The following is an 11276-nucleotide window of genomic DNA, read 5'->3' as shown; positions in this document are numbered from 1 at the left end:
GAGCTGCCAATGACTCGATGGGTGCCCCAAACTTGCTCTATTTCTTTTTAGCTGGCTTCAGCACTATAGGTGTTGTGTGTGGAGGGGGTGGGGGTGGGGTGGTTGCTCAGTCCGCTATTTAGTGAAAGCTGTTTCACCCCTTTATAGCATGGAAATGCCTCGATTCCACATACCTTCCACGCTGTGCACTGTTGTGGGGTTCCTCTGTTTGTCTGGACTTGTTTTTATGTCCCCTTGAGGAGTTTTGTGTGTTTTGGTCAGGAGAGGTTAAGAGCTGCTTCTTACTCTGCCTCCATCTTAACCCAGAACCCAATCATTCACATTTTGACCAATTCCAGTGACAGTAAGAAGGAAAAATCCTAGTTCAGGAGTCAGATTACATAGATTTAAGTCTGAGTTCTGATACTTGCTACTTATAGTTAGTTCTCCTTGGGCAAGTTACTTAATCTTTATGGTTTCAGCAACTTAAGCTATAAAATGAGTTTATTGAAGCAAAGGACCACTAAAGACACTTCCTGTTCTCTGATTAATGTTGGTCTTTTCATTATCTTGACTTTTTTGCATCTCCCTCATCCTCTGACTGTTAATAGATAAATTATGCATGTGCTTGTTTTTATGTGCCAGATCCCTCTTGAAAATTGGTCTTGATAATTATATCTATGCCAATTACTCCCAGATAGCTCTCTGTCTCTTTCCCTCTCTCTTCTCTGTCTGTCTCTATGCGCGCGCACACACACACTCACACACACACACACACACACACACATTTATACTTTTTTCAGGAAATTCAGTCCTATATTACAACTGCCTATTGAATGTTTTGAATTATATGTTCTGTAGTCATTTAAAACCCAACCTATCTCAAAGAGATTTCATTATCTTAATACCTAAATGCATGTATCTTCTGAACCTCCCCTATTTCTTTCAATGATTCCAATTGCCTTTCTAGGCTCTCAGTTTCTGCAACCTCAGAGATATACAGTGTTTCTTGACTCTCTCTTACCTCATAAATATAACCTTTGATTAACTGTTTATTTTACTTCTATATAATCTCCTAATCTCTACAGACACATGAATGTTATCCTGGTTCAGGACTTCATCACCTCACAGACTACTGTTATAGTCTCCTGTTTCTTCCATGTTTTGAGTCTCTATCTTCTAATCCTCCTCCACAAACCTGTCAAAATGATTTTCCAGAGCATGGATCTCACCATGATCCCCTCTTTTCATTGAATTCCAGTATCTTCAATTTACATCCAGAATCAAATGAAAGCTCTTCTACTTGGCATTTTAATGCCCTTCACAATCAGGATCCAACCAAGATTTCCAATCTTATACCTGATTCCCATTCACATAGTCTTCAATTTCTATATCACAAAGTTGTCTAGAATAGTGAAAGATTAAAGTATTTGTCTGAGATTACAAAGTTAGAAGATAACATGGGCAGGCTTGGACCTAAGTTTAAGTGATTCAAAAGTCAAATATAACATAAAGTTATTCATATATATATATATACATATACATACACACACACACACACACACACACATATATATATATATATATATATATATATATATATATAGACACATGTATAAAATCTATGGGTCTTTTAGCCATCTTACTTTCTTTCAGGACAAGCTAAAGTGGCTTTTCTAAAAATGCCCCTATCTATACAACTGTCAAATATGCAATTCTCATACTGGACAAATCACTTCCCTCCCCCCCACTCATTTTTTTTTCTTTTTAGTCAAGGGATGTAGAAATATTCCCAGTAGAAGCGAACATCTATGAAATCCTGTTCTCTTGTATGTTTTAATATTCCACAAAAATGACTTTTTACAAAAGCCTGTTCTGTTTGTACTTTTAATTTAATATTAGTGGGACATCTGCCAAGCTAATGCAGGCACTTCTCTGTGCACTGGAAAACCCAATTAGGACTTGTTCGTAGTTTGATTATCAGTCAGAAACATGCATACAGAAATAGTCATTAGAGACTGGCTGAGAGCTGTGATAAAACAACAGACAACTGAATTATAGAGGCTCTGTCACTATCCCCACAACAGTTTTACATCTGTTTGATAAAGGACCAGCCACCAAATATCTGTGGTGTCATTTGGTGCCCACTGGAATTGCACTCCATTACTAGAGATATTGTTCTGACTCTCTTTAGGATGTTAGTGAGCATTTCACAACATGCTATTTGTAGGCAGATGATAAACCACTGCATTGTGGGGAAAGCACTAGTCAATCGCTATCTCAGCTCAGCTCTTGCCTAGTTGTGATTTGTGCTTTAGTTATGGACTGCAGGGAGTCTATGCGCTAGGCTCGTCTTTTGTATGGGCAGAAGAAGCAGTTGTTGAGGTAATGGGATGTGGGAGAAGAAAACCTCGCTGAGTCCTCATTCCCACAGAAATTGTGTTAATTGACATATTTTGTAGCACTTTAAAGTTTGTAAAGACACACACACACACACACACACACACACACACACACACACACACGGTAAAATTACAGTTAATATTAACCTTATTTTGCAGATGAAGAAGCTGAGACCTAAAGTAGTTATGTAATTAACCCAGGATCACTCCAATATTAAGTGGCAGGGTGGGAGTTGAACTCAGGTTCTCTGTGCAGCACTATGTCATTGTTCTCCTTCCTACCCTTTACTATTCTACTCCATTACCTTTATCGATTTTAGCCGTGAAGCTGAAAAAGGATATTGGGAGCCAGCTCATTAAATCCCCTCATTTTGCAAAGAGTGCAGTGGAGGTATGGATGTCTTCTAACAGAAGTTCTTGTTCAAGATCACATATGATATAAGTAGGAAAACTAGAATCTGAATCCCTGACTTCTAGTCTAAAATCTATGTTTTTTTCTCCTTATAACACATTGCTTTGCAAAGATGCACATCCTCCTTTGGATTAAGGAACTAAGATTCTTTTCTCTCCTTAAAAATGTGTCTTTCTTGTGTGGAAAAGACAAGGACTTGAATGACTGCTGGTGATTCATATTGTGATTGCCTTTATTCCATATTTTAAAAATTTTTATAAAATGAGTTAGCCAGTTAGTTACCTATGGAGTAAATAAAGGGAAAGAAGGAAAAAGAAGAGACCAAGAATAGAGGGTCAAGTAAGGGCAAGGCTGTGCAGGGATTAAACATATGTCAAATACTATTAAATAGATGGAAGACAATAAAGAGAAGCTTTGCCTGGGCAAAACAATAGAGAAAGGGAGCCTTAAGTATCCACAATAATAAGAGAAAACACTGGATTCTTAGGGTAAACCATCAAGGGTCTCATAGGGACAAGATAGAAGATGAAAAATGTTCAGAAGAACTTCATAAAAATATCACTTTTCTCTTTCTTAATTTGAGTACTATTATGAAAGGTACTAGTGATATATAGGGAGGCAATAATGGCAATAATGTTCCTAATCTTTTCTTTTGCTGGTTACTACCTGTGTGATCTTGGGCTAGTCACTGACCTTCTCTTACCCTCAGTTTCTCCATCTATAAAATGAAAGTGTTGGATGAGATGACTCCTGATATTTCTTCCAGGTTTAAAACTTATGTTTCTATAACCTGCTGTGAGTTGGACTGAATGACTATCAGAGTTTCTTCTGGCTCTAATACCTCTGAGTATGTTGACTTGGTCTAGGATTTGGAAGGCACCATGACTAGGTACATTCTAAACCAGTCAGTCTACTTGGCAAACAAGCATATACTTTCAGTGGCCCAACTGAGATAAGTAAGATAGAAGTCAAGGTAGAACTCAAATAAAAAGGGAAGAGCATTCTAAAAATATTTGCTTCAGCTCTCAGAAGGCATCATGTTTATATAATTGCTTCTGTATTAGTTTACAGGGCTCCTTAATTGCCCCTTGCTCCCAATCTGGCTCACAGACAATTCAGCCTGTGACTCACTGGCAAAAAAATTTCTTACTGCAATCAGAAGGGGATAAGTGCACATTGCTGTCATGGCACCGTCAGCTAACAAGATCAAAGTCTCCCGTACAGTTTATTTAAAAAGCATTTGGGAAATTCAGTTCCTAATGGTTTCAATATGTTTGCTTTTGTAAGCATTAAAGGTATAGTGCATTTTATAAAGGAGGAAAAAGATGTTTTTACATGAGATGTGGCATGAAACCAAGTAAGTTGCCTTATGTGTAAACTAGGAAGGAATATTAAAAAGTCTTTTAAGTTTGGTCTTGCACACCCGAAGTCCTTGGCTATCAGAGTGATTTGGCAAGAGAAGTGCAAACTGTGGGATCTATGGTCCCCAAAGTGAGCTTAGCCTGTCACCAGCTTTTACTGGGCATTCACAGTGTGCAGAGCAGATGGAAAGATGGTGCACTGGGAGACCAGGAATATTTTAAGAGTTTGGATTATGGCCACAAACCTTAAGTGGATGAATGGAGGTTAAAACATGTTAATGGTAATTAAACGTGTGTTAATCAAATTTTCCAGATCCTGGTATATAGGCAATGCATATTAAAGTTCCCCCCCTACCATTTTGCAAAGAACAAATAAAAATTAAGTAATCTATTCCTTTTAAAATGATGTTTTAAATGTAATATGTCAGAATAGGTAAGAGACTAGATATGGAGCAATCACTTCTTCCAATTCTTTCAATCATTTGAGATGCAGTTTACCCATGCCAATGATTTTTTTCTGATAACTGGTGTCTCCCTTACTCCAATGTGGAGCTGACACAAAGAGTTGGGACATATATTCTCTTCCTATGTTCTCCTGGAACATATCCAAGAATATGGCAGAGATCCTATGGAGATATGTCACATATTTGACAACAAATAATCACTTTCAGTAATAACTGGTTGCCAACTTAGAAATTTCTTGGGAATATATGAAAAGGTCAAAAGAAAATTATTAAGAATGTGATTTCTGATGACAGTTAGACTCATACATTACTAGACTATAAGGAAATATATACAATATATACCATAGAATTAGGCAAAGGATAAGTAGGATATCCAGGACAAAGGTACTGGAAGAGAAATTAACTCAAGTCTAATAGAAGTTCTTCAAAAGTGAAATTCTGGTAAAGCACTTAAACTTGATTTTATTAAGGAAGAAAAAAGTAAAGAGAATAACATGCCTACCCAGGGTACCTCTCAACTGTCTAAGATTTTTGAATAGATATTTATATAAGAAGAAGTCAAAGATTAACATGCATCTATGGGATATTTTCTTTTTTTTTTAAATAAACTATAAGTATAGTGGATTGAATGGCATAAGAGACAGTAAAAACAAATTTCAATTCCTGCCTCTGACACATACTAGCTATATTACATGGGACATGTCACCAAATCTCTTAGTACCCCAGAAACTCTCCAAGATTTTTAGATGCAGAGCAGAAACCAATTTGCATTGTTAGAGGAAACTTCTTCTTTAAGGTTATCCTATACTAATGGCATTTTAAAATATCAAATCAAAATGTAAATTAGTCATTATTATTATCATACAGAAGAATCACATAAGACTATAAGAATCCTACCAGGACAGTTAACATCCAAAATATTTTGAGACATAAAATAGTTAAAGATAAAAATAATTTTCAAAAGGTATTTTGGAGTACAAAGCAATAAAAGTAGAACAATAGGACATCTATTTAGGGTTCATGAAACAATAATAAAGTATAACTGCAAAAAGCTAGAACTATTTTCATTTCCTAGTTTTGTTCTTTTTTCTTTACCATGAAAAAGCATTTTAATCCTTGGAAAAAGAAGGGAGAAATGGCTAACAATCAAATGAAATTCAGAATAAGTGAAGATACAGTAAGAAAGAGTATGGTTTTAATCCATTGGTCCAAGTCATCTTTGCTGGACAAATTACATCCCAGGTTTTAAAAATAATTCACATGGGAGACTCCTGAGATATCATCATTGACATTTGGGAAATTGGAAAGTGGAAAATATATATTATAGGATGGAGTTTAGCAAAAATTATTCAGATTTGCAAAACCAGGGTGGTAGAAAGTGGATATTTAAAACAATAAGCTGTTGATACTGATATTGACTGGAAAAAATGGTGTCACTTATTAAAAAGAGATATATGTAATCACTTATTTTCCCATTTTTCTTAATATTAGATCCTTTTTTCCCCTCTAGTCATATATGTGTGTGTGTGTGTGTGTGTGTGTGTGTGTGTGTGTGTGTTGTAATGGTGGAGCACCAGAGATGTTAACTATTATTACTATTTGTGGGTTCTCACTGTGGTGAGAGAGACAGGAGAGAGAGACAAACAGGATCAACCAGGATAGGGAGACCAGGCTTCACTGCCAAGCTATTAACTGTCACAGGAGTGGCAGTTAGACCCAACAGTCACTCAGTCCTCCTAGGCTAGGGTCTATGGAACCAGCAAGCGAAAGGTAAAAGTTTATAATAATTTAATTGAGGGGAACAAAAACAAAGGATGGGTATAAGGGACCCTATACTTACAACCTCAGGGCAAACCACAGGGCAGAGGAAGGACTTAACTACATTATTCTATTGACCTAAGCTAGGCAGGGCTCAAAGGAAGCAGTACTGAAGTCACAGGGGAAAGCTCCTCCAAACCTGGTTCCAGCCAGGTTTGGTCAGCTCAGCTAAATGGTCTGAGGATGGCTTTCAATTGGGGTCTCACGGTAAATCCAAGGATGGTCACAGGATGCCAAGAGCCAACTCCATTAGGACAGGTGATCCAAGGTACCCAGGTAGGGAGAGTGAGTTTGCAATGCTGTCCACCAGATCACAAACCACTTCCCCACTTGGTGTTGCTCTGCAGTTCTGTTGCCCACTGCTGAAAGCCTCCACCTCTCAGGATCCCAGAGAATCTGGATGCAGTTTTTCCCTAACTCTGAGATCTCCCAGGGTTAGAAACAGTTATGTCTCCAACCACTAATGGAGTCTCTCTCAGAGTCCAAGCCCCACTTCTTGCTCCTTCATTTCATCTTGGAATCCTCCAGCCCTTCCTGCTAGGTCCAATACTAATACTAAATCAATGTACCTCACAACAATGTATATATATCTTGAAATTTCATCCTATACAGTTTGTCACTGTTTCCTCTAAGTAAACATCTTCTAACTACCCTATTGATAATAACAATTTTTAATATTTACCAATATCTTCTTTTCTTCTAGGGATACAAATCAATTGATCTTATTGGGTCCCTTAAAGAAAATATTTTCCTCCCTTTCTCTTAATTACCTTATGGTGTTTCTCTTGAGTTCTATGTTTGGGCAGCAAACTCTTGGTTTAAGTCTGGTATTTTCTTTATGAATGCTTGGAAGTCTTCAATTTTATTGAATGACCATACTTTCCTCTGCAAAAATATAGTCAGTTTCACTGGATAATTGATTCTTGGTTGTAGACACAGTTATTTTGCTTTCCAGAATATTATATTCCATGCCTTCTGTTCCATCAATGTAAATGCTTCCAGATCCTGTGTTATCCTGACTGTGGTTCCCTGGTATCACAATGACTTCTTAGCAGTTTGTAATATTTTTCCTTCACCTGGAAGTTTTTAAGTTTGGCTATAATATTCCTGGAAGTTGTCAGTTGTGGATTAAATGTAGGAGGTGATCTGTGGATTCTTTCAATTTCCACTTTTCTTCCTTGTTCTGGAATATCAGGACAGTTCTCTTATATAATTTCCTATAGAATGATTTCAAAACATTTTTCTTTTGTCATGATGTTCCATCAGAACAATAATTCTTAAATTGTCACTTTGAGATCTGTTTTTCAGATCTGTGGTTGTGTCAATGAAGTGTTTCATATTCTCCTCAAATTTTTCATTTTTTAAAAATTTTGTTTTATATATTCTTGCTGCCTTATGAAGTCATTTGCTTTTAGTTGTTGAGTTCTCTTTTTTTAGAAACAGAATTGTATCCTTAGCTTTTTGGTCATCCTTCTCCTTCTAGTCTGATTAACTTTGTAGATCCTCTTTTGCCTTCTTTTCTTCATTTTTGAGCTGATCAGTATTGGCTTTAAAGATTTTATGTTCTTCTTTTAATTCATACATTTCCTTTTTCAAATTGTCTTCAGGCTCTCTTGATTGTTTTTTGAGTTCCTGAAGTTCTTGAGTTAATTGAATTTTTAGATCTTCCAAACCTGTGTCAATTCATTAGAGCTTCTTTATCTTTTTCTATTTTATTTTCTCTTTCTTCACTTCCAGTAAAGAAGCTGTCAATTGTACTTTGTTTTCTCTTTTTCTGTTGTTTAGTCATATTTTTCCTTCTCTGTTCTGCTAGTTTAAACAAATGGATTTAATGAGTTTAGATCAGTGATGGGAAAACTACAACCAGCGGGCCAAATGAGGCTTCCAGAAATGTTCTATCCTGCCCCGAGACATTATTCCTAATTGGACAAATACAATGAGTAGGTTAAATACAATAAAACATGGAAAGAGTTGCCTTAGAAACAGACTTAGAGATGAGCATTCCTTTCTCTTGGCCTCCTTTTTAAAAATTTTGCCCTTCACTGGCTTAGATGAAAGATCTTCCTCAACTGGCAATGGAGGTTTGTAGTTACTTTCTCTGCAGTCTATGGGGGAGGGGTTTTGGAATTTCCCTGCACTCTGAAGATTTCTTGTCTGTCCAATTGATGGGATTAAGCCTGGGCTGGGTTAGACTGTAGCACTTAATGTGCCCTGAGGCTAAAACCTCAAGAGAAAAATAAAAGGGGGGTGGGACAAGATGAAATGTTTTCCTTGAGTTGTGTAGAGTAGGGTTCCCATGCTCTATCCTGCTATTAGACCTGGATATATTTCCTTTCAAAGCTCTTTGTTCTCTATCTTGGTGTGGTAAAGCACATAGGTCTGATGTTTTGCTCCACCTAAGGCTCCATCTTCCAAGATTTTTTGCTGTGTTTCTCTGTGTTCAACTCCTTTAATCCAGAGCCAGCAAGGCCCTCTCTCCAGGCTGGTGATCCATCAACATAATTGACCACATCAACAAGGTAACAAAAAAATATCACATGATTATCTCAATAGATGCTGAAAAAGCCTTTGAAAAAATACAACTCCCATTCCTATTGAAAACACTAGAAAGTATAGGAATAGAAGAACCTTTCCTAAAAATAATCAAAAGTATATATCTAAAACCATCAACAAGCATCATATGCCATGGGGATAAATTAGAAGCCTTCCCAATTAGATCAGGAATGAAACAAGGATGGCAATTATTACCTCTATTATTTAACATTGTAATATAAACACTACCAGTTGCAATTAGAGAGGAAAAAGTAATTGAAGGTATTAAAATAGGCAATGAGGAGACTAATCTATCACTTTTTGCAGATGATATGATGGTCTACTTAAAAATTCCTAGAGAATCAACTAAAAAGCTAGTGGAAATAATCAACAACTTTAACAAAGTGGCAGGATACAAAATAAATGCACATAAATCATCAGCATTTCTATATATTTCCAACACATCACAGCAGCAAGAGTTAGAAAGAGAAATACCATTTAAAATCACCCTAGACAGCTTTCTTCAGGCTGCTTCTGGGAAGGGGGGGTACCCACAATACTTTGCAAAACAGGTTCTGAACTGTCGCAAAGGCTGCTTTTTGATTGGGTGTAAACTACTTGCCTTACCCACTCTGGGAGGAGGTGGCGGTGGTAGTCTTTTTCCCTTACCCCATTCCCCTCAAGTCGGGCTGAAGTGGTGCAGTGCCCTGAGCCTGGGCCCGCTCCACCATGCCCCCCAAGAAACAGGCTCCCTCTGGGGGGCAACAAGAAGGTGGAACAGAAAAAGAAGGAGAAAATCATTGAGAGCAAAACTTTTGGTTTGAAGAATAAGAAAGGGGCAAAGCAACAGAAGTTCATCAAGGCAGTGACTCATCATGTTAAATTTGGTCAACAGAATCCACAACAGGCTGCACAAAATGAAAGTGATAAGAAATTAAAGAAAGATGACAAGAAGAAAGAACTTCAGGAGTTAAATGAACTATGCAAACCTATAGTTGCTGCTCAGAAAATAAGTAAAGGTGCAGATCCAAAATCTGTAGTATGTGCATTCTTTAAGCAAAGGCAGTGTACTAAAGGAGATGAATGTAAGTTCTCCCATGATTTGTCTCTGGAAAGAAAATGTGAAAAACGAAGTGTTTATATAGATGCACGAGATGAAGAACTTGAAAAGGATACCATGGATAATTGGGATGAGAAAAAGCTGGAAGAAGTAGTGAACAAGAAGCATGGTGAGGGGGAAAAGAAAAAACCAAAAACTCAAATAGTGTGCAAGCATTTTCTTTATGCTATTGAAAACAACAAATATGGCTGGTTTGGGGTTTGCTCTGGAGGTGGTGATAATTGTATGTACCCTCATGCTCTTCCTCCTGGTTTTGTATTAAAAAAAGATAAGAAGAAAGAAGAAAAAGAAGATGAAATTTCCTTAGAAGATCTAATAGAAAGAGAGCATTTTGCTTTAGGACCAAATGTTACCAAAATCACTTTAGTCTTTTCTTGCATGGAAGAAAAGGAAAAGACAAGAAAAGTTGATAAACTTGAGCAAGATATGGAAAGAAGAAAAGCAGACTTTAAGGCAGGAAAAGCACTAGTGATCAGTGGCAGAGAAGTTTTTGAATTTTGTCCTGAACTGGTTGATGATGATGATGAAGAAGCAGATGATACTCGATATACTCAAGGGACTGGTGGTGATGAGGTTGAAGATCTAAGAGTAAATGATATAAATTTGAGCCAATATATCCCAAAGGATGTGGATGAGACTGGTATTCCTGTGGCTAGTCTTGAAAGATTCAGTACAGATACTTCAGTAGAGAAGTATGATAATAAATTGAGTGAAGCTTCAGGAGGTGGGGCAGAAAATGGAGAACAAAGTGATGTGGAAGAAAATAATGAAGAACAGGAAAATGGAGTGATTGGTGCTGTTCCTGTTGATGAAAACCATTTTACTGGAGAGGATTTGGATGAACTTGAAGAAGAATTAAACACACTTGATTTAGAGGAATGACAGCAAGCAAGTCAGATGAAAAAATTGTCAGCTCAGCATAAATTGAAATTGACTACATTAATTTTTTTTCTCCTGTCTAGAATTCTTAAACAAGGTGTTTACGGTTTCTCACACTGATTTCAGGAGGGCACCCCCTCCTCAAATCCCTCTTCCCCTCCCCCCCAAAAAAGGAGTATTCACCCTTATCACCTCTATTCTGACCTTGACTACACCTCTTTAGTAAGTTCAGAGTAGGTCATAAGTAATCTGAAATATAATGGTCATCACAGAAAAGATTTTGTAAATAATTGAAGTAGGAAGTATAAA

General features: G+C 37.0%; 1 pseudogene; it reads left to right on the top strand.

The window, feature by feature from the left end:
• The window catches only part of LOC123233472, a 37557-nt pseudogene extending 26499 nt beyond the window's left edge, over positions 1-11058 (top strand).
• Positions 11059-11276: the final 218 nt, after the last annotated feature.

The sequence above is a fragment of the Gracilinanus agilis genome, chromosome 2, assembly GCF_016433145.1.
Source record: "Gracilinanus agilis isolate LMUSP501 chromosome 2, AgileGrace, whole genome shotgun sequence".
NCBI classification, from domain to species: Eukaryota; Metazoa; Chordata; class Mammalia; order Didelphimorphia; family Didelphidae; genus Gracilinanus; species Gracilinanus agilis.
This window is presented reverse-complemented; position numbering and strand designations above follow the sequence as displayed.